At 38.3% G+C, this 22,573-nt stretch overlaps 1 protein-coding gene across 3 annotated transcripts in view; it reads left to right on the top strand.

The window, feature by feature from the left end:
- LOC103690886 (uncharacterized) overlaps positions 1-22,573 on the top strand; it is a 109,117-nt gene that overhangs the window by 35,898 nt on the left and 50,646 nt on the right. For all 3 annotated transcript variants that reach the window (XM_087601004.1, XM_087601005.1, XM_087601003.1), the window contains one exon: positions 6,558-6,628. The gene's annotated coding sequence lies outside the window, so the exon portion shown is untranslated. The remainder of the gene's footprint in view (positions 1-6,557; positions 6,629-22,573) is intronic.

The raw sequence follows: 22,573 nt of genomic DNA, 5'->3' as shown, positions 1-22,573 counted from the left end.
TCAAGATAGGAGCAGTACTGAGTCAAGACTTGAGCAGTACCAAGTCAAGATATGAGCAGTACTGAGTCAAGACTTGAGCAGTACCAAGGCAAAATATGAGCAGTATTGAGTCAAGACTTGAGCAGTACCAAAGCAAGATATGAGCAGTACGGAGTCAAGACATGAGCAGTACCAAGGCAAGACTTGAGCAGTACGGAGTCAAGACATGAGCAGTACCAAGGCAAGACTTGAGCAGTACCAAGGCAAGATATGAGCAGTACCGAGTCAAGATATGAGGCACCACACAAAGGAATACAGGAGTTATATGTATGTTGTGGCCTTTTATGAGACAAGACTTTTCAGACACTATATAAAGTCAGTTTAGAATTGCCCATACGCTCCTATAGCCCTTCAAATTCATTCCTGGGAAGGACTTGCCCCCAACATTCTCCCTGATTGAGAGTAAAATGATAACAGCATTGCTAAGCTCTGACTTGGTGCTGATGGTTGACATAGCCCACACTCAGATCCGAGGATGCCAAAGAAATACAAAATGTAATGTATGACATTCCCTTTATTCCGTGCCTCAGTGATTACTGGGACAAGGGACGTCTGTTGTTTGTCACCACTGGCCAAGCAGAACCTATCTCCTCCTGACTAACTTGTCAGGGGAAACGTGGCAATGGCCTATCAAACACAGCAGATCCAGTTCGCTCTGCTCACTGCTGGGCTGTGCAGATCCTGACACAAATCAGTGAGGCAGTGGATGGACAAATTGTCATAGCCTGAGTTACAAGGTGGAAAATTCTTATCCATGGCATTAATTTTATCCTTACAGTACTAGCACCAGGCAGGGAGGCAGGCATCTGTGTTCATGAGTATATTCAGTGTAGACTTAAGAACCACTTCTCCCAGATTTCAAGAGCAGAGACGATTGTCCTAGTTATTCCTCTCTTGCCTATGATGGAGAACTCTGTCAGTTTGATTGAATTAAAAGTTGCCTCTGGCATTAGTGAGTCACTGGGTGTCTGGAGAATGTTTTGAGAGATGTTTAACTGGGGGGTGGGACAGGGGAGCAACTCTTGAGTGTGAAAGGCACTTACTGTTGGATGCAGTCCAAGTCTGAATGATTAGGGAGAGAGTAGGTTGGCCTCATGAAACGTGGTAATTCTAAAGATTGGCAAAAGAAAGCAGAGGGATGGAGAGTTCTGGGCCAGCCTTTGCTACATAGTGACCATGTTGCCTACCAGGCTGACATGAAGTACTTTATCACCTCTTTCCAGTAAAAAAAAAAAAAAAAACACACACACACACACACACAAGAAAGGAGCAAACAGGCCCATACCTGTAACTCCATCAGCCATGAAGTTGAGAGGAAGATTGCTATGAGTTCAAGACTAGACAGGGTTCACACTGAGTTCTAGGCCAGCCAAGGCTACAGATTAAGAGACCCTGTCTAGTAAGACAACAGTGTCCAAAAAATACAGAGGGAGAAAAAGAAGAATGTAAGTGTAAGGAGAAGAAGGACGAGGAGGAGGAGTAGAAATTGGAAGAGGAGGAGGAGAAGGAGGAGGAGCAGAGGAAGGGGAAGGAGGAGAAGGGGAAGGAAGAGGAGGAGTAGGAGTAGGAGAAAGGTGGAAAAGGAGGAGGAGGAGTAGGGGAAGGGGGAGTAGGAGAAGGGGTAGGAGGAAGAGGTGAAGGGGGAAGAGGAGTAGGAGGAGAAGGGGTAGGAGGAGTAGGAGCAAGGGGAGGGGAAGGAGGAGGGAGAGGAGGAGGAGTAGGGAAAAGCCAGCTGTGCACACTTCTTTGTTCCCCTGCTGCAGCATAGACCTTGCTGCTCCTTCTACTGTGACTTCATTACCACAGTGTATAGAATTCTTCTGTACTCCCAGGGAGGATGAATCTCTTTCCTCTCTTATCGTAATCTTTTATTCTTGAGATTATAATTTAATCACTGTAATTCTCCCTGCCCATTCCTCCTCACAACCTCCCCCATACCCCTCCCCATCCTCCTCAAATCATGGCCTCTCCTTTTCACTAACTGTTGGGGAGTACCTCAGCTGCTGATGCTTTCAGTTTGTCAAGTATTTGCTCACATCACTAAGAAAAGTAACTACCACACAGGAGATTCTACCACCTTCTTCGTGGGATACACGGGAAACCCAGCCCAGGACAGCACCTTGTATGCAAACAGAGTCTACAATACTTTCCCATCACGCGTGGTGTATACTTGTGTACAATACTTACCAGCCTTTGTCTGTAGACAGAAAACGAGGTGGGTCCACCAGCGCCATCCTGCCTCTCAGCTTCTCCTCAGTGCTTAGTGGTGCAGCTTCCTGGGTAACCTTTCCCTCCAGAGAACCATTTGGAATGGCAATTGGGGATTAAGCATGGCTCTGCTACTTCAGGGGAGAATGGAGATAAGTGTTTACCTCAGCCTCTCTCTCTGTCTTTCACTCTGCTTTTCTGAGACACACAAAATATCAACATTTCCTCCATGTTATCTTTGGTTGGAGGACAGAAAGGACACCTTGGTTTACCTGGGATTTAGAAATAAGTACCTGGTCAAAAATTGAAGGTAATCTCTGCTTACAGGAGCCACATCTGGTCTATAGGTGGGAGCATCCGAGCCTGTAATTGTGAGCATTTAATTTGCCTGCAGATAATTACATGCATATGTAACATTTGTCCCAGCATGCATGGGGAACACAAAATGGGCCTTTTGTGCCTCCTCAGTTCTAAATAGGGAAACAGCAAATCAATGGCCAGTGAGCATATACAACAATACCTTCACTGCTGATAACTAATAACTTGGATACCATTCTGGATGTTCTGTAGTGCAATGCTGAAAAATCTGAAACCTGTTCCCTAATACTTGTCTAGAGTCTTAAGAATCCCTGTGGGGAATGAATTTGCCAGGCTTCACGTTTATTACAGGTCAGAATTGAGGAACTCCAATCTCTATTTTTTATACATAACTGAATCAGATACTCAACATTTCTTAAAAATTCATTATGCATTCATTCTTTTAAAACTTTATCTTCTAATACCTCTGTGTTTTATTGTAAATTATTACTCAATCTTTTTAAATTACTATTTTCTTCTGAAAAATCAAACAATGATAAATATTGCAGTTAGAGTTTTCAAATTAATTGAAATCAATCATAGACCTTGGACCACTGAATAGCCTCGTTTCTATGTACCTTTATTATGTACATAGAAAAATCTTCATTTTTGGTGTGGTATTTTGAATGAAAATGCCCTCCCTGTAGGCTCTTGCATTTGAATACTTAGTCATCAAAGAGTGGTTCTACTTGAAACGAATTAGGTGATGTGGCCTTTTGAGAGTATGTGTGGCCTTATTGGGGGAAGTGTGTCACTAGAGGTGGGCTTTGAGATTTCAAAAGCCCAAGCTGTGTCCTATGTCTGTCTTCATTTCCTGATGCCTGCTAATTTGGATGTAGGACTCTTAAGCTACTTCTCCCCCCTCACCTACCCGCCGTGTCATCCTGTGAGCCACCATGCTCCCTGATATATGATCTAATGGACTAAACCAGTGAAAGTGTGAGGAAGCCCCAATTAAATGTCTGCCTTTATAAGAGTTTCTGTGATCATGGTGTTTTCACAGCACTAGAGTACTCACAAGACATTTGGTAAGAGATACAGAGTTTTGGCGAAGCTTAATGAGAATCTTCCTCTAATGTCATTTTATTCCTGCCCTGAGATTTCGTACTACTGTTCATTCTTTCATTTACTTGTTTGTACATTTGGCCTTTACTTTATTCATTGCATAGACTGAAAATTAATTTTGCTAGGCATATTTTGAAGTGTAGACATATGACTGCATGCTTATACTATCCTATTATATCTCACATTTTACTAAGTTAATATCATCTACATGAATATGCAGAGTTATAAATAAAAAACACAGATAGCTTGAAGTATTTGTGTACACAAATAGATGACAAGGGAAATACACCCATGGAATGACAGGACAGTTCCATTTTAAAAAATTCATTTATTTACGTATTCATTTTGCATACTAATATCAGCCACCCCTCCCAGTACCCACTCATGCAGATCCTTGCCCATTCCTCCCTCCTCATGCTCCTCTGTCACATCGAGTTCTGAGAGACAAGGTGAATCCTCTCCACCGGAAGCCAGACAAGACAGCCCAGTTAGAGGAATGGGATCCACAGGCAGGCAGGCAATGGATTCAGGGACAGTTCCATTTAAAAAAAAAACTTAAAATACTCCCTCTTTCTTTCTCTCTTTATTTGTGTATGTGTTGTGGCTTACGAAAGTGGAAGAAGATCCTGAGGAGGTAGTGATCTTAAGAGAGAAGGCAAAGGGAGAAATAGAAAGGCTAATGGAACACAGGCGAGAATGACGTTAAATCAGAATGGGGCCCCTATTAACAGACATCCCCACAGATGGAAGATTATTATTGTCATTTTTTCCCTATAGTTCATATCATTTAAATCATTATTTTTACTATATAATCTTTGGCAAGTTAAGAATGGCCACATGAAATTTATGCTTCATGTGAGCAAGTACATTTCTTTATTATAATTAATACACAGTTCATAATGATATCACGTGATTAAGAAATATGCAGACTATGACACTAGAAGCCTGTACCCACCTCAGAATAAGGGAAAGGCACTTGAGAAATAGCAGCCACAGGAACATTGGAACCAGTCACTTTTTTTCTGCAGTCAGAAAACTTAACCTTTTATGTCAGAGCTATACTCTTTCTACCAGCAAAACCAGCATTCTTCATTGAGGAATCACAGCTAAGAGAATTCTGTACAAACAGACCCTATTGAAATGAGTCTTATCTTCCTTCATCCAGCCCACATACTGGTTACCTTTCCAGAACTGTTTCGCTCTGTTTAAATATAAAAACAGTTAAGGTTTTTTTTTTTTTTGTCACTTCCTTCAGTCTTTGTTTCTTTATCAAACTTTTGATAATGATTTTGGCCTCGGATTTCTAAGACAGCTTAGGGAGAATTTAGGGCTTTATTAACATTTTCGTTTTTCCTCAGTAGTCACCATTTTGTTAGGGGAATTTTAAAACCAGAATGCCACAATGTTAAATTTTACTGCAAACATTCTTAAAATTAGAAATTTCATCTAACACCTTTTACATTTTCCAAAAGTATATTCCGATTCCAGCCAGAGTCCAATGTCGAGAGTCAAAGGCTAATTAGGCTTGCCCTGCACAGGTGTGGGATTATTTTAGGACACAGAAGCAGGGGAAATGGCTGAGTAACTGACAGCTCTGCGGCCTACATTTCTTCTCATGAATGGCCAGTGTTCCCAAGTTACTCAGCTAGAACAGGGCTTGGGACATGAGGGAAGGGATCAAAATCAGATTTGCCAACAAAATATTCCACTGACTCAAACAAGGAAAGGCAGAAACATGGATATATATTCTTCGTCTCTCTCTTTGTCTCTGTGTGTCTCTCTGTCTCTTTGTCTTTCTCTGAGTTTGTCTGTCTGCTTTGTCTCTGTCTCTCTGTCTCTGTCTCTCTCTGTCTCTGTCTCTCTCTCTCTGTGTCTCTGTCTCTGTCTCTCTCTCTCTCTCTTTCTCTCTCTTTCGGTGATCATTAGATACCAAAAAGTTGTTTTAGATGCTTAATAATATCCTTGCAAACTGGTTTTACCTCTTGACATTAGAGAGCATAACCTAGTTGTCATAGCAACCAGAGAGGAAAAAAATAGAGTTACATTAGCTTTCCATTGAAATTAAGAAGTACAAATTCATCCTCAGAATAATAGAACAGATCATATTGTCATTTCCCAAAACATTTCTTGGAATGAAATAAAATGCTCTATAAACAATGGGATTAGTGTGAAAGAAAGGCTGGTTAACCCTCCTTTCAGTCCCTCCAAACCTGGACTCAGTCAATCTCTGTTTCAGATCATGGTAGAATCTGAAATAACTGATTTCAGTGTTGAAAAGAATCTCAGAATTAATACATCTGTTTCAGAACCCACAATAACCCATTCGCAGGAATGTAAGGACGCTCACAAGATTAACACATTCTTTCTATGGCATGTGAAATTCATCCTGTGGGTCAGGAATTTCCATCACAGCTCAGTGATTCACATATGACTCATGATGCCAAAGCTAAATAAATGGATAAGGTAGAAACTTAAAAAGTTAGAATTTGGGCATTCATGGTAATTATGTGCTTTGTTTAATATGTGAGAATGAGATTTCCTCTTTTCTGGTATCTTTGTTGGTAATGGACCATTTGCTGATAGGAATGACCAGGAGTATAATGATGCTATATTTTAGGGATATTTGCTAATTAAGGAACAATAAAGAAGAGAAAGCTTAGTATTAGTCCTCCTGATACAGTATTTGGGCCACTAATTGCTGAAAACTTGTCTGGGCTAAGTATCTTGGTGCATTGTTAGCTAAATCTTAATGAAATGATATGATTACAATGATTTCAGAAAAGATAAACTGACATCTAAGTATATGACAAAATGGTGTAAATTCACTTCCTTCTTTCTTCTCCTCCTTCTCTTCCTCCTCTTCCTAAATACCACCGACATAATTCAAGAATTAATCATCAAAGGACTCCGAAGTGGATGGATGAAATTGTCAGTTCAAGGAAATGAAGACACCACCACTGTGAGTTCCTCAGAATTATCTGATGTGTATTCATTCTTGCCTCAGTTCTAAAAATTCCTATATCCAGGAAGTACCAATAAGTATAGAAGATGAATAAAAATGTAAGGGAAGTTTTGTCTTTTTGGCCAAAGGAAACTAGACAAACAGGAAACACAACAAAGACGTAGTGGGGCAATGTCTCTGACCCAGTGTCATCGGACAGACAGGAGGAGGCACCTTCTAAGATCAGTGGGAATTTAGTGGAGACAGAACACAGTGAGCGAGGTAACACTGGCCAGAGTTCTGAGCACTTATCTGTCACTGAAGATCAAGATCACAAAGATTGCCTGAGACCTTCAAGTTAGGCCCAAATAGAGAGGCTGCCTATTGAAACTAAATGTCACTTATATGTTAAAGAATGTCCAAACATGATGTTTAAAATATCTAGGCTTAGAATACAGCAAATACAGAGGCGAATGCCAGCAGCAAACCACTGAACTGAGAACAGGACCCCCGTTGAAGGAATCAGAAAAAGAACTGGAAGAGCTTGAAGGGGCTCGAGACCCCATATGTACAACAATGCCAAGCAACCAGAGCTTCCAGGGACTAAGCCACTACCTAAAGACTATACATGGACTGACCCTGGACTCTGACCTCATAGGTAGCAATGAATATCCTAGTAAGAGCACCAGTGGAAGGGGAAGCCCTGGGTCCTGCTAAGACTGAACCCCCAGTGAACTAGACTGTTGGGGGGAGGGCGGCAATGTGAGGAGGATGGGGAGGGGAACACCCATAAAGAAGGGGAGGGGGAAAAATAAAAAAAAATAAAAAAAAGAAGGGGAGGGGGGCGGGTTAGGGGGATGTTGGCCCGTAAACCGGGAAAGGGAATAACACTCGAAATGTAAATAAGAAATACTCAAGTTAATAAAAAAATTAAAAAAATATCTAGGCTTGAGTCAAGAATCAGTCTGGAAGACAAGAATGGTAGTACATAACTATTGTCTCAGAATTTGGTATGCTTGGTAGAAGAGTCACATGTTTGAGGTCAGATTAAGATACTTAGTAAGACTCTGTCTCAAAATAGAAATGACAACAAGAAAAAAAATCACTTTTCATACCAAGATCCATAGCAAATAATTAGAATAAGCTAAGTGAAAAAAGCCACAGACAAAAAGTTAAATCTTATATGCTCTCACTTTTATAACAAAGTTGTTCTCATGGAAACAGTAGCTTTCTTACAAAGGGATAAGGGCTGAGATAAAGGGAGAAATATTTGTCAAAGGGTGAAAAAGATTAGATTATACTATGAAGATGTTCTGCGGATCTTATGGGCAGAGTGGGTGTTGATGGCTATGTTAATCTGTAGTAATTTTTAATTGATGTATATTTGTACCTTTTATATCTACAATGTTTTTTTATTTTTTAATTCAATTTTTTTCACAAAATGGATAAGATACATCACTGTGCTCTGATACAAGAGAGCTTATGAAAAAGGTAAATATGATCTTATAATTTTAGGAGCTTGCCAGTCCATAAAAAAATGATGAAACCTACGTGTACTATAGATTATCTTTTCATAGGCAAGTGCTTACAGCAATGATATGGTAGAATTTCTTTTACACAATGACATTTTGGCATGTTTATGATGACTACAGAAACTTACTACGCAAACACTCATTGTTTTTAGTAGTACATGGTTATTCACGTTATAACTTTATTTCTTGGAAACAATAAAAGATACTCTTGTAAGAATCACAGAAGCAGCACGAACCTATTTTAAACATTCTTAAATCCACAGGGTGTAGCAGGCAGGTTTGTAAATATCCAAATATGTGCATGTAGTGGCTAATGGTTAACCTTAAGACTAATTCATTCCTCAGGGATCATTCACCTTGCTTTTTGAGACAGGATCTTTTGGTAGGGATTTTACCAAGCAAGCTGGGTTGACTGGCCAGTGAGCCCAAGAACCCACCTGGCTCTGCCTCCCCAATACAAATACAGGTTACAATGCTTGGCTTTTTCACATACGATCTGAGGTTGGAGCTCAGGCACTTTGATGTGCAAGGCAAACACTTACTAACTGAAAAAATGCTTTGACATTCCTTTCCTTGAGAATAAAATGGGGGAAGAAAACAAAGACAGACACTGCATCCTTTGTATTTTATGACAAGAGATGGTTATTGGTAGTATTGCAAAATGGTCAGTTGAATTTCAATTTCAAACATACAAAAGACATTCAATAAGATATGCTCACATTAAAATCTGTTAATCCTTGCACTCAAAGATCAGGGAATGTGTTGAAAGCAGGAAAAGAATGATTAGAAGAGCCAGAGGACTAGGGTGATTGCTGTGAAATAATGTCTTTTGGACACAACAAGGAGGTGGCACCCATGAACTTCCAATGATATAGTTACCTGCATAAGAATATATCAGTAAACAGTCCAGTATAAACTGAGGAAGGGCACAAAAGGGCCCACCCTTAGTTGGAGAGCTATAGGCAGTCTATGGCTGCTGAGGGAGGAAGACTCAGTTTTCTTCAGAGGACATGACCCCTCATAGGTTGCCATGCCCAAGTTATACCTATACTCAGATATGGCCAGCACTAATTGGACCCAGTACAGGATATTATATATAATATAATAATATATTACTACATAATATATTATATATAATAATGTTTAATATATAGCATATAAAATATATAATATATAATTAACATATAATACATATTGTGTGTATGTATGTGTGTGCACATGTGCATGTAACTTAGAGAAGAAAAGGACAGGAATTTGGGATTTGAGAGCAGTGTATGGGGGATACAGAATGAGTTGAGGAGGAAGGACGAGTGGATATAATGAAAATATATGAAATTATCAATAAAAGAAATTAAAAATGTGGTATGTCTGAAATTCAATTTTACTTGGGTATCTTATATTTTTTCTCTCTCATTGGGGTCATCCATAGCTGTGCATATTAATCAGAAAGATAGCTAGGAATATGTGTGAGGCTCAAATCCCAGCTTTGCCATTTAGGAGCTGCATTATTCTCAGCGAATCCCCACTGTTTCTTATTCTTTGTTGTTTCACTTACAGGCTTTTTAAAAAAATATTTCATAGAGAATCTTTTCAATTTAATAGGCACTTTAAACTGTCCTCTCTAGAAAACTCACGATCAATCAACAACAATTCTATAGGCCAACACAATTTTTTTATTCTCTTTCATCTATTCAACACGCAAAAAGTCTTTTATTATTCTCATTTATCCATTCTTTCGTACCTGATAGACTGGAGATTTCATGAAGTCCCTGTGATTTTAAATGACTAAGAAATAAGGTCTGGAGTCCAGAATCTAATGGTGCATCTTTGATGACAAAGATCCTTTATAATGAGAAACTTGTAGGTATATGAACTGGCTGTGTGATTGTTTCATCATCTATTAATATCTCTATGCTCTGCTCAAATATTTGTCATGAGATTCTTTATCATATTAATTACTAATAATGCATCTGAGGGGGTAGAATAAAATAATAGGGAGTCTAAAATAAAATGAAATGTAAGTCAAGTGATCAACTTAAATGGACTTAAATATGTTAATATATAAAGATAAACTAATCAGATGAAAAATTAGATTATGTATCAAAGTTGTAAAATTATATCATTTCTATTTTATATACACAGCAAGTAATAAATATACTATATTTTTCTCTAAGGACTTTGAGACATATATATATATATATATAGCTACAGAAGATCTCATATACAAAATAGATAAAATTAATTTAATAAGAAATAAGTTAAGAGAAAGGGTATCCAGATGATGTTGAATAGAGACAATTAAAGTATTACAATCAAAATTATGGAATTTAACTAGAAGAATACATTTCTATTTGACTCACACACATAAATAATATTCTTTGAAAAGCAATCAAGAGCTATGAAATATGTATATTGAGAATATATCTAAGTGAGTGACAAGTCAGTATTAACACAATGCTAAAGAGAATTCCTGAAGAATACTTTTCATTAAGAATTTAACACGTGCATATAATGGATTTTGATCAAATCTATTCCACATTCTGTTCTCTCCAATTACTCCCATATCTCCTTAATATTTTGCCCCCCCCAACTCCATGTGCTCTGTACCAAATGGTCAGCCCTGACAACATACATACAAGTTATATTATAAGGACCAAACAAATTGTATTTAGGAATTGTCTTAGGGTTTCTGTTGCTGTGAAGAATCACCATGACTAAAAAGCAAGTGAGGAGGCTTACACGTCCCTATCACTGTTCATCATCAAATGAAGTCAGGACAGGAACCCTAACATGGCAGGAACCTGGAGGGAGGAGCTGATGCAGAGGCCAAGAAAGAGATTTTGCTTATTGGCTTGCTCCCCATGGCTTGCCTGGTCTACTTTCTTATAGAATCCAGGACTACCTGCCCAGGGATGGCCCCACCTACAACGGGCTGGGCTCTCCCCCATTGATCATTAATTAAGAAAATGCATTAAAGCTAGATCTTATAGAGGCATTTTCTCAGTAGAGGTTCTCTCCTTCCAGATAACTCTAGTTGGTGTGCCAAGTTGACATAAGACTAGCCAGTACAGGAATATGTCTACACACACACACACACACACACACACACACACACACACACACACACACACACACAGAGAGAGAGAGAGAGACAGACAGACATAGACACATACACAGAGAAACACACAGACATACAGAAACACACAGTCGCAAAGACACACACACACAAAGACACACACACACACACACACACACACACACACACACCCCAATAATCCATGGCTAAAAGGGCAGGGATTTTAAAGAAAGAGAACAAACAGGGGCATAGGGAAGGCTTGAAGGGAAGAAAGGCAAAGGAGAAATGATGCAGTTATATTATAATCACGGAAATAAAATCAAATTAAGTCTTTAAGAACGTACATTTTACATTGATCACTGCAGCTATTCATTGAGAAATCACACATAGCTAAAAATGTAGGTCAAATAAAAATGTCAAAACTAATAGAATTACATAGAGATAATAATACATTCAAATTGGTAAAAATGCACTGAAATGTAAAATATAGAATTTGAGGGTTTTAAATAACAAAGTAAATGAAGTGAATAGAACAATGTATTCTAGAAAAAAATTGTGCTGATTAAGAGGCTGATGAGATGGCTCAGCAGATAAGACCACATACTGTCCCTTACAGAATTTTGTTCCCACCACCCACCTAGGGCGGTATACAACCTCTTGTAAGTCTAGCTTCAGGGGACCTGATGCCCCTCCAGGTCCTACAGGCACTTTCTCTCCCAAGGACTAACACTTCATCCTTTATATGCACACAAATAAAAAGAAAACTTTCAAAGAAGGCACAGAGACAACTTGTTCTGCCACAAGATAGTGTAAGAAAAAATTTCCAGGACCCAGTGTAGAAAAAAAAAAAAGAGGAGGAAGTAACAATCAAAGTCAAAACAAAATTTAAAAGGCTCAAAAGGGGGGCTGGGGATTTAGCTCAGTGGTAGAGCGCTTACCTAGGAAGCGCAAGGCCCTGGGTTCGGTCCCCAGCTCCGAAAAAAAGAACCAAAAAAAAAAAAAAGGCTCAAAAGGCTCAAAGTGTCTTCCAAAATTGATGCAGAATGTCAGGCAACACACTCAAGAAATGATATTGTAAAGTCAAATGGACAAGTATGGTAGGAATAAAGAAATGCAGTGTGATACACGACACTCTCAGAAACACAGCGTGTGGATCAGAGTAGAGTAAGGAAAGCAGACTACACACTGTAAGATTGTTTAAATAGAGAGACTTGGTTAAACAGGCTTGGAATGCCTAAATGGACGTACAGAAGTGATGGACACCTTGGTAGACAGGGAAAGGTAAACTTTCTTTTTACCCCCGAAGCAGGGAAAACAAAGGAAAGACTGTATGTTAAGTGCTCTAAGGGGGTAATTTCCCCCCTCAAGAAAATGCTTAGTACTCTGAGGAAAGGAGGCTTCCTACTGGTACTTTTAAAATATTTATTTATTTACTTATAGGCCAAATGCTACTCCTCCCAGTTCCCCGTCTCAGAGTCTCTACCGCCATTCCCCGTCCTCTCCTCTGAGAGGGTAGCCCCCAAGAGCATCTCCCTGCCCTGGAACTTAAAGTCTCTGCAAGACTAGGTGCATCCTCTCCCACATGGCAGCCCTGTTGGGGAACAGATTGCACAGTAAGGCTACAGCTTTAGGGACTCTCTGCTCTAGTTGTTAGGGGACATTGGGACTGAGCTGCACATTTGCTATGTGTGAAGGGCCTCAGTCCAGACCCTGTAGGCTCTTTGGTAATTCAGTCTCTGAGAGCTACCAGGGATCCAGATTAGTTGACTCTGGTGGTCTCCCTGTGCAGTTTCTATCCCCTTCAGGGACTTCAGTCCTTTCCCCAACTCTTCCATAAGAGACCCTGACCTCTGTCCAATGTGTGGCTGTAGGTGTCTGCATCTGTCTCAGTCAGCTGCTTGGTAGAGCCTCTCAGAGGACAGTCATACTAGACTCCTGTCTGCAAGCATAACAGAGTGTCATTAATAGTGTCAGAGATTGGTTTTACACGTGGGATGGGTTTCAAGTTGGGCCTATTGTTTCTCAGAAGATTGGAAATAGTTCTATCTAAAGACCCAGCTATACTGCTTCTAGGCATATACCAAAAGATGCTCCACCACACCACAAGACCTCCTAGAGAGACTCAGAGCAGGTAAATCAAGGTCAAACTCTTATTTCTGTGCAGTGTGGAGCATCGTGTCTAGTGTGAAGCCTCTAAATCTCAGAATGTAGATCTCATCAATGTAGATCCTGACTTCTGAGGAAGGGTGATCTTACTGAAGTAGTGCACACAGCTTCCTCAGTAGACATAATTCAGTACCTTGGAAACCCCTGAAGGGAAGAAACTATGAAGAAAGTCAGGGGGTATGATCTTCTCTGTGTCCCTCTCTTTTTCCTTCTGAATTTCCTTTTCACTCCCTTCTTTCCTCCTTACTGATCTCCTTCCCTGCTTCCCTTTCTCAACATTCTTTTTTCTAATCTTCCAACTGTTTGTGAATTACCAGAGACTTTATAAATTAGAACAGGAAATTCGATCATCTCTGTGTGTGTCATGTCAGCTTCCTAATGCCACAGGCTAATTGTCCTCCCCCCCCTTTTCTGTCCTTACTATTTCAAATCAAGAAATAAGGAGGTAGTTTGAAATTCGCTATTTATAACATTAAATTGACTGATTTTACAATGGCTAACAAAATTGCTTTAGTCATTCTGATGAGAGTAATACAATAGTGGAATACAAATTTGGGACTTATATTCTACTAGACTTTATACCAAGTAGAGGCTTTGCATGTGCCTGAAAGAAAAAAAATCCAGGCAACAAACCTTTCACAGGATTCTCCCTAGCAACACAGAGGCCAATTGGCAGAAAATTATTCTTGTAATGAATTCGATAACTATTAGCCTCCACACAAATTACAAGCTATGTCTCTAAATCATTCATTCCAAATGGCACAGTATTTGGAAAACTGAGGCTGTATATACATATATCTCCTAAATATAGCCAAGTTATTGCATTATAATATAGGAGCCACTTAAAATATTCTGGCATAATAATTATTTTAGCTATTCAGTTACCTTTTGAGCTCTAGATGATGCTTGTGAAAGCTTTTTGTAACCACAGTGGGTAATTGATATTCAGTTGGCTCAATAATGAGTGTGTAGAGAAATTTAGGCAGTTGTATAAAATCAGAAGGCCTCTAAAAGTGAGATAAAATGTGGAGACTGTGCAGTATGAAATAACTGATTTTAGTTTTTAAACTTTACATAGAGGTTTGGGGAATATGTGGGGGGGTGGGTATTGCAGATGTAGGATAGTGGTGGTTAGAACATGAATTTGGATAAGGCAGAATTTTGTCATGTTAGAAAACAGATTCTGCATTTAGTCCTACAGCCTACTGAATGTGTAGAGAAACTTAGATCTCCTTCAGTTGTCTTATTGTGTTGTCTGACACTTCAGTGACTAGATTGAATAGGTAGATATGCAAAGCATGAACAACTTTTTACATTTTTTAAGTCCTGATTTTCATGGATTTGCTGTGATTTTTCCCTCTTTTTGATGTTGGCTATATGCTTGATATTAATTATTTTTATAATGTTTAGGTATATCCATTGTATCCACAATTTCTCCAGAACTTTAATAGTAAAAGTGTTGGATTTTGTCAAAGGCCTTTTTTTTTGCATCTAATAAAATGACCATGTGGGATTTTTTTCTTTCAGTTTGTTTACATAGTGAATTACATTGATGGATTTTTTGTGTACTGACCCATTCCTGCATCTCTGGAATGAAGCCTACTTGATCATGGTGGATGCGTTTTATGGATTTGGTTTTCAAGAATTTTATTGATTTAATTTTGCATATGTATTCCGAGAGAAAATGGTCTGTTGAGTTATTATGTGGTTTGGATATCAGAGTAACAGTGGCCTCAAAATGAATTGGGCAATGTTCCTTTTCCTTGTGTTTTGTGGAGTACAGGTTTTCAAATTATGTCCTCATAATTCTTTAGATTTCCTTGGTATCTGTTGTTATTTCCCTCCTTTCATTCATAATTTTATTAATTTGGATATTCTATCTCAGTGCTTCAAATTGCACCTAATCCCTCTGGAAGAGCAGCCAGTGTTCCTAATCTCTGAGCCATCTCTCCAGCTCCCAGGAAATCAAATATAATAAGGAAAATTGTGTAAAGCAGATTCTGCTCCCTTACACAAGTGGTCATCGTTCAGTGTATTGGAGAACTATATAGTATGAAACACTAAATAAAAACAAAGTCTTGGTCTCAGTTTATATAAGCTGGGGCACTGTTCTCACCTTCAGACTTGGGTTCTAATGGGAATGCTATACCATCCTTTCTTCAGGATTTCAGACTTTGGGACATGGACTTCAATTGCACCAACAGATTTCCTAGGTTTCTGACTTATCTACATCAAGTCTTGGAATTTTCCCTCTTAATTCTGTGAGACAATTCCTTATCTAAAGGTGTGCTCTCTCTCTCTCTCTCTCTCTCTCTTTGTGTGTGTGTGTGTGTGTGTGCATGTGGTGTGTGTGTTATAAGAAACAATGAAATACCATAGATGTTGATAATGAAAATTATCTTTCACTTATTATATTTTATATAAATAATTGTGTTCATATAGGCATCTAAATATTACTTTTCAATATCTGTTTGGAGATAGGAAGTGGTATAATGGATATAACTAAATTGATATCCTAGAACCACAACATATTATAAGCAAAATACTAATGCTTTTTAAAAATAGATTTTTTCATACAATATATTCTGATTGTAGTTCCTCCTCCCTGAAGTCCTACAAGGCTATCCCAAGCTCCCAAACTCCCCCCTCCAAATCCACATACCTACTCATACAAAAAACAAAAGAAGAAAATAAAATGAGAAAATATAAACATAGACAAACCTGAATAGGACAAAAGAAAACAAAAAATGAACAGAAATCAAGCTTTAAGGTACACATATAGACACAGAGACACTCACATTGGCAAACGCAGAAATTCCATGAAAAACACAAAATTTGGAACCCCACTATATAAGCAAAAGACCTATAGGATAACAACAATAACAAAAATACCATCGAGTTCATTTTGTGTTGTCCATCTACTGGGCATGGGGTCTGACCAAATAATTGTTTGTATACCCAGTGAGACTCTGTTAGATAACAATAATTTTTCTTTTATGAGAAGTGGTTATCAATTGGATATTATGTGGAGGTTAGGCATGGAGGCTTCTATCTACCTCTACTTTTAGCAGTGGAACCCCATTTGGCTTGGAAGCCTTGTGTATGCTGCCACTGTCTCTGTGAGTTCATATGTGCATTAGTTCTGCTGTACTTAGAAGGGCTTGTTTACATGGTGTCCTCCCCCTCTGGATATTATAATCTTGCTGCCCTTTCTTCTGAAGGGTTCCCTGAGGCCCGAGGGGAGGGATTTGATGGTGACATCTGATTTAGGACCAAGTGTTCCAAGGTTTCTCAATCTCTGTACATTGTCCAGCTGTGAATCTCTGTTATGGAAGGAATCTTTCTGATGATGGCTGACCAGGACACATATCTATAAGCATAATGTCATTAGGAAATAGTAATATTTGGTTTCATCTCATAGAATGGGGGTTAAACCCACTCAAGGATTGATCAGTTAGTCCCACAAGCGTTGTGCCACTATCGCAATAGCACTTCCTGTATGCTAGCCACCATTGTAGATTGGAGATTATGTAGCTGGGTTGATTTATACCTTTTTCCTTTGGTAGCATGCAGAGTACCCTCCGGTACCCTGAACACTAGTCAGCAAGGTGGAGGCTCTTTGGAGGCACCAGCTTATTTTCTCCATATTCAATGAGTTGTGTAGGTGTTGTCCAGCAAATATCAGCCTTGGCACTAGCCAAGGGTCTTCCCATGAGTCTTCTTTGACCAAAACCTCAATGAAACATAAACCATTCTTAGAACTGGAGTCTTTATTTGGTGACAAGAACTGTTCAGTTGGGGCTCCAACTCTCCAGTTATTTTGTGATTCTATATAGATCATCATTATGTGTCTATATTTTAGGAAGCCTTTTCTGTACTAGGTTTCCATAGACCCCCAAATGGATTGTAGCCTGCTTATGGCAACAATGGACGTGACTGAGCAAGTGTCTCTATAGTAGTATGTAGAGTCCTTTGGGTATATGATCTTGAGATACATCTATCTACCTAGAGTTCTGGAAAACAACTACACTGATTTCCAAAGTGGCCAGAATTTTGAACTCCAACCAGCAATGACAAAGTATTCCTCTTACTCCACATCCTGGCCAATATAAGCTGTGTTTTGATTTATTTACCATGGCCATTCTGACCAGTTTAAGATGAAATTTCAAAGTAGTTTTTATTTGCATTTTCCTGTAGACTAATGATGTTGATCATTTATTTAAGGGATTCTCAACCATTTATATTACCTCTTTTGAAATTAATCTACTTAGATGTATATTCCACTTTTTAAAAATTGGGATTTTTCATGTCCATCATATATTTTAGATATTAGTCCTCTATTGGAAGTAGAGTTGGCAAAAACATTTTTCCATTCAGTAGGCTGCTGCTTTGTCTGGGTAATAGTGTCCTTTGTCCTACAGAAGCATTTCAGTTTCATGAGGTCCCATGTACTGTTGATCTTAGTGCCTGTACTATTGGTGTTCCATTCAGAAAGTTGTTTCCTGTGCTAATGAGTTCAAAACCATTCCCTACTTCCTCTCTTATCAGATTCAGTGCATATGGTCTCATGTTGAGATTTTTGATCCATTTGGGGTTGAGTTTTGTGTTTTCCATAGGTATGTATGTATTTGCATTAGTCTACATGCAACCATCCAGTTTGACCAGCCCAATTTGTTGAAGATGCTATTTTTTTCCAGTGTATATTTCTGGCCTCTTTATAAAAATCAGATGCATGGCTAAAGGAAACAAAGGGGGTAGGATTCAGTCTTAGGAAGAAGGAAATACTGACTTATGACAATGAGACTGAACTTACATGGCATTCATTATCTTAAGTGAAACACAACAAAAACAAATATGTGTTCTGAAATATATAGAGAGGCCAGAAGTAGTTAAACACACAGAAGGAGACTAGAAAAGCTGTTACTACAGATCTAGTGGGGGAAATAAAGAGATGTAGGTCAAACTTTCAGTTATAAGATAAATAAATCCTGAGGTCTACTGTGCAGAATATTTATCATCGTTAAAAGTAATATTATGTGTACTTTGAATTAAGAACAAATATTTCTATTGCTAAAATATTTTATCCCTTTTATTTTTATTTTTTAGTTTGCATTCAAAATATTGGACTTCATGATGGTATTTTATAAATGAATGCCTTTATCATATTTGGGCTCTAAGATGTTGTCCTTGTTACTCTTACCCAATCTGATAGCCTCCTTCTTACCCACCACAGATGCTATATACAAGAATTTTTGCATCTGTGTTTACAGGGGAAATTGGTCTAGTAATTCTTTCTTTGTTGGGTCTTTATGTAGTTTAGGTATCCTGGTAACTGTGAACTTGTAAAACAAATTGGGTAATGTTCCTTATGTTTCTGTTTTGTGGAGTAATTTGAGGATTATTGACATTAACTCTTCTTTAAAAGTCTGGTAGAATTCTATGCTAAGACAATCTGGCCTTGGGCTGTTTTTGTTTGGGAGACTTTTAATGACTGCTTCTATTTCACTGGGGTTATAGGTCTGTAGAAATTGCTTATTTGGTCTTGATTTAAATTTGGTAACTGGTACATGTCAAAAATTATTCATTTCTTTTAGATTTTTGAATTTGGCAGAGCATAGATTTTTTAAGCATGCCTGTATGATTCACTGAATTTCCTTCCTTGTGTCTGTTGTTATGCCCCTGCTTTTAATTTTAATTTTCTTAATTTAGATCTTCACACCTTGCTTTTTAATTTGGACAAGGGTATGTCAATCTTAGTGATGTTCTCCTATATCAACTCTACATTTCATTAATTTTTTATATTTTTGTTTCAGTTTTTTTAATTAAAACCCAAGTTTAATTATTTCTTGTCATCTACTCTTTTGGGAATTATTTCTTCTTTTTCTAGATTTTTTAAGTGTGCCATTGTTGCTCATAAAAAAGCTCTCCAATTTTTTTACTTCATGCTATGAACTTGCCTCTTAGAACTACCTTCTTTGTTTCCCTTAACTTTGCGTATTCTGTGTTTGCATTTTCTCCTAGTTCTAGGCAAGATTTAATTTCTTAATTTTCTCATGATCCATTTTTATTCATTAGTGAGTTGTTCAGTTTCCATGAATTTGTAAGTTTTCTGTTGTTTCTATTGTTGTTGATATTCAATTTTAATCTGTGGTGGTCACACAGGATCCAGGGTGTTATTTCTGTTTTCTTGTGTCTGTTGAGACTTCCTTTGTGTCCAAATATGTGGTCAGTTTTATAGCTCCATGAGCTCAGCAGTTCCATGAGCTGCTGAGATGAAGGTATACTCTTTTGTATTTGGGTAGAATATTCTGTTAACTTCATTTAGTTTATTATGCCAGTTAGCTCCAGCATTTCTCTTGAGGACCTGTCTATTGGGGAGAGTGAATTATTGAAGTCTCCCACTATCATTGTGTAAGGGTCAATATTTGATTGAAACTATAGTAGTGTTGCTTTTAATGAACTTGGGTGCATTTGTATTTTGTGCATAGATGTTTAGAATTGCAATATCTTAGTGGATTTGATGAGTATATACTATCCTTCCCTATCTCTTGGGATTAGTTTTGTTTTGAAGTCTAGTTTGTCAGATATTAAAATAGCTACATCAGTTTGTTCCTTAGGTCTATTTACTTGCAATATCTTTTCTTCCCTTTTAGCCTGTGCTAGTGTCTGTCCTTGATGTTATGGTGTGTTCCTTGGATGCCCCAGAAGGATGGTTACTATTTTGCATTCACTCTGCTAGTTTGTATATTTTATTGGTAGAATTGAGATCACTGATGTTGAGAGATATCAATGAGCATTTCTGTTGATTCCTGTTATTTTGTTGTTGTGATATGGGTTTCACCCCCTCTTGATTTGCTGGTCTGAGATTTTTTACTCTTTGTATTTTCTTGAGTGTGATTTACCTCTTCAGGTTGAGGTTTTCCTTATAGTGCCATCTGTACAGCTGGATTTGTAATTAGGCAATGCTTAAATCTGGTTTTATTATGGGATATCTTTGATTTTCAATCTTTGTGGTTGACAGTTTTGCTGGGTGTAGTAAATTTGGCTGAGGGCCACACCTTCTAACAGGTGCCACCCTTTGGGCCAAGCATATAGAAACCATCACAGTGATTTTCACTGTCTGTTCCATTCTTCAATTCTAATTCCCTAGTCTTATTATTTACATTAGCAGCTTATATAGAATGAGTAGTTATTCAGATAATTTTCAGGGGGTATACAATACAATACAATGACCTGACATGACAACAATAAAATTATAAAGGTGGGGCTTTTATGGGATACTTAAAAGATAAAGGGGGAAATTATTACATGTCTAGAGTTTGAAATGGGAAGCCCTTAAGTTATGGCTCAAGGAGAAGGGGATGCCCAACATTCTGAGAGAGTACAGACATTTTTCTTTTTGCTATACTTCATGTCACACACAAAATTTTATTAAAAAGCATTATGAAATTAAGTGTTCACCCTAAAATTATAGAATACCTAGAAATAGGTTGGAGGCCATCTCTGTGGCCAGTTTTTTTCTAGGATCTGATAATAAAAGCATGGGTCATAACAGAAAAAATAGATAAACTTCACATTGCCAAAATTACATGTGTCTTCCTCAAGGGACAGTGTTAAAAGAATGAAAAAACAAGGGACAGAAAAACTATTTTGAAATCTTAACTTATAAAATTTCTCAATTTGCCCATAATTTCCATCTCAGGCCTTATGTAGATGCCCTATGAATTTTGCTCAATTTCCACAGTCAGCAGCAGAGTCGGGGAAATGTTCTTATTTCATATTTCCAAGAAACTTGCAAACATACACATAGCATAGTCCACAAAGAACCTCCATTGTACCAGAACTGAATTTCTGTATTTAGACCTGGAAGCAAATAACCATGGCTGCCACAAGATGCCAGAAATTGTGCTAAGTAAAGATGTATAAAATATTGTCCATTATTTAGGAGCAACCTCAGTTCATGCTAATTATATTTCATGTAATTCTATGTAAACAACCATTTCACGTTCTAATTTTAAAAGAGGATTTAAAAGCATTATTTTGTGTAATTTATCTTTGTGCTTGTGCTTGTTAGTTTTGTCAAGTTTCTAGAGTCACCTGGGAGGAAGGAACCTTTATTGAAGAATTGCTTGCATCAGATTGGTCTGTGTGTGTGTGTGTGTGTGTGTGTGTGTGTGTGTGTGTGTGTGTGTGTGTGTGTTGGGGGGCGTTTTCTTGATCTATGGTTGATGTAGAATGGTGCTCCAAACTGTGGGCAGTGACATCCTGAGAAGGTGGTCCTACTTTATATACGAAAACAAGATAGCCAGGCATGGTAGCACATGCCTTTAATCTCAGACTCAAGAGGCAATGGTAAGTGGATGCTTTGTGAGTTCAAGGCCAGGCTGGTCTACATAGTTCTAGGTCAGCCAGGACCGCATAATGAAATTTTTGTCTAAAAAGAGAGAGAAAGCAAGCTGAGTAAGTCATGGAGAGTCATATAGTGAGCAGCACACATCCTCATCTCTGTAGCAGTTTCTCCCTCCATGTTCCTGGCTTGTCTTCCTGTTTTGTTACCTCACATGATAGTGATGTGGAAGTGAAAGCGAAACAAATCCTTTATTCCCCAAGTTGCTTTTGGTCATGGATTTTATCGCAAGACTAGAGAAGCAAAGTAGGAGGGCTCCTTAAAACGAAAAATAACACGAAGTACTTCTGCGTTGGCTAGTTTTATATTTACTTGACACAAGCTAGAAGTGGGCTCCTTAGTTGAGGAAAATTTCCAGCAGACTGACGCATGGGCAAGCCAGTTGTGCATTTTCTTATTTAGAGATCCATGTGGTAGGGCCTAGCTGATTTTGAGTGGTACCAGCCCTGGGCCAATAAATGGTCCCGGATGCCATAGGAATGCAGACTGACCAAGCCAGGGGAGCAAGCTGTTAAGTGGCCTCCATGTCTCTGCATCAGTTTCTGCCTCTAGGTTTCTGTCTTGAGATGCTGCTCAGGCTTCCCTAGATGATGGACTACAAAGTGTAATATGAAATAAAACCCTTTCCTTTGCAAGTTGCTTTTGGCCATGATATTTTATCACAGCAATAGAAACAGAGAGCCAGCTTCCTTGCAATATATTGGCATATTTATTGAAAAGGGACATATAAAATGCATCTGAAAGTAATCACTGTCAAATGGGGTTTATTAATATGTATGTCA

This window comes from Rattus norvegicus, chromosome X (genome assembly GCF_021556685.1).
Source record: "Rattus norvegicus strain SHRSP/BbbUtx chromosome X, alternate assembly SHRSP_T2T, whole genome shotgun sequence".
NCBI lineage: Eukaryota > Metazoa > Chordata > Mammalia > Rodentia > Muridae > Rattus > Rattus norvegicus.
The sequence above is the reverse complement of the archived record's forward strand: the minus strand, read 5'-3'. Positions and strand labels throughout refer to the sequence as shown.